Consider the following 2,502-nt stretch of genomic DNA (forward strand, 5'->3'; position numbering starts at 1 on the left):
AGAAAATAATCTATAGCTCAGAATGAAAAGATTTATATATGAAAAATGATCAGAAAAATCCAATCTATCCATCTGTACTGGTTTCATGCATGTCTAAGCAACTTAACCCTGTTTTTTATATAAAAACATGATAAAGCACTATATAAATTCATAAGATGAGTTTGGGGTTGAATCTTTGGTTCAAAATGGCTCAAACCCATCTGGTTGTAGTTGCATTAGCCCAACACACTCATTTTGCTATGTCATGATCATGCATCATATTGTGCATTGCATTGATTGTGTTCCCTTCTCTGTTGCCGGTAATTGCCCCCTCTCGATAGCCGTGATTCTGACGATGAGTTCGATGACACCGATGAAGAACTATAATATCTTCAGAAGTGCCAGGCAAGCAAACCCCCTTGTTCATTCCGATACAATCCCACTCTCTCGCTCCTTCTCTCTTTTACTGCATTAGGACAACAACGATTCATTTGTTACTTGCTGCGGTAGTTGAACCCCTTTTCCTCTGCATGACCTGTCATTGCCACAGTAAATAGATGAAACCCACTAGCATGAGTAGGAGCTGTTTGAGCCCTGATGTGCCTACTCATTCATGCTTGTTTGTCATGCCTGCTACTCCTTAGAGTTGAGTCGGGTCTGATTCATCGGGGATGAGTTGGAATGGTGATGAACATGTCCTACTGTGTGTGAGCTAAGTGTGTGAACACGATTTGGTAAAGGTAGCGGTGAGAGGCCATGTAGGAGTACATGGTGGGTTGTCTCATTGCAGCCGTCCTCAGGAACTGAGTTCTGTGTTTGTGATCCATGATACAGTTACTACCATGCATTGGGCCCGAAACCAATGGACCCTCTCGGCTTCTTAATCACCCTTGTCCTCTGTCCAGGAGTTGCAAGTAGTTTCTGGTGTTTGTAGTATGCTGGAGGCCGTGGGCAGCGCTGACCGGAGGGGTGGGCTGTGATGCGGTAGGCACGTGGCACGGTGTACCGGGCGCCCGTTTGGTGTCTCGGGAACCCTGCACACATCGTTCGGGGCCGTATGTGGAAACCTCGGCGGGACTCCCTGCGGATGGAACCTGAATAGGCGATAAACCTGTACTATAGACTTGAGCGTTTAGGTAGGCTGTGGCCGACACCCTCGCTGGGCTTCCGCTTGAAGGTTGCCGAGTACATGCTGTGTAAACAGCGGTAAGTGGTGAGAGCGTGTGTGACGAAGTACACCCCTGCAGGGTTAATATGATCTATTCGAATAGCCGTGTCCGCGGTAAATGACTTCTGGGTTGCCTATAACAGTTCATAGACAAGCGAAAGTGGATACTCTAAAATGCGCAAGATAAGCGTGAGTGCTATGGATGGCGTCCTCGTAGGGAGATGGGAGCGAATCCATAGTGGTGTATTGATATGGTGAATATGTGGACTCGTGTGCGCCACCTCAAAAGAGTTACTTGCATTCGTAGTTCAGGATAGCCACCGAGTCAAAGCTGGCTTGCTGCAGTTAAACTCCACCACCCCCTTTGTTGATACCGATGCATATGTAGATAGTTCTGATGTAAGTCTTGCTGGGTACATTTGTACTCACGTTTGCTTATTTTATATTTTTGCAGAGAGACTTCAGTCTCGCTAGTAGTTCCGCGTGGACTTCGACGTTTAGCTTGATACCTCAGCTACGATCTTGTGCCCTCGGCAGGATCTGGTAGATAGTCAGGCTTCTCAGCCTTTTCCATTTGTAGATGTCTGTACTCAGACATGTTAAGCTTCCACATGTGTTCGACTTGTATGCTCTGAATGTTGGGTCATGAGACCTATGTTTGTAATATCTCGCTCCTCGGAGCCTAATGAATAAATACTTGAGTCGTAGAGTTATGTTGTGATGCCATGTTGTATTTACCCATATCGGGCATATTGTGTGTATGATTGAAATGCTTGGTATGTGTGGGATCTGACAACCTAGTTGTTTATCCTTGGTAGCCTCTCTTATGGGGAAGTGTAGTCTTGTGCTTCCATGAGCCATAGTAGTCCGCTACAGCCCGGTTCACCGGAGTCCTGCTAGCCCAGCACTACTGCTCTGGAACACTTGACTGGCCGGCATGTGTTTCACTTCGCTCCTGTGTCTGTCCCTTCGGGGAAATGTCACGCGGTGACATCCAGAGTCCTGCCTAGCCTGCTACAGCCCGGATTCCCGGAGTCCTGTTAGCCCAGTGCTACAGCCCGGATTCACACGCTGCTGACCGACACGCTCGATGTTGATTCATGTATGCCTGTACCCGTAAGTTAGTGCCACTTTGGGTTCACGACTAGCCATGTCGGCCCGGATTCTTTGTCATATGGATGCTAGCGACACTACCATATACGTGAGCCAAAAGGCGCAAACGGTCCCGGGCCATGGTAAGCCGACACCCGTGGGAATACCGTGCGTGAGGCCGCAAAGTGATATGAGGTGTTACAGGCTAGATCGGTGTGACTTAGAATCGGGGTCCTGACAGCGTTGGTATCAGAGCCTGACTG

This window comes from Triticum aestivum, chromosome 6D (assembly GCF_018294505.1).
Source record: "Triticum aestivum cultivar Chinese Spring chromosome 6D, IWGSC CS RefSeq v2.1, whole genome shotgun sequence".
NCBI classification, from domain to species: Eukaryota; Viridiplantae; Streptophyta; class Magnoliopsida; order Poales; family Poaceae; genus Triticum; species Triticum aestivum.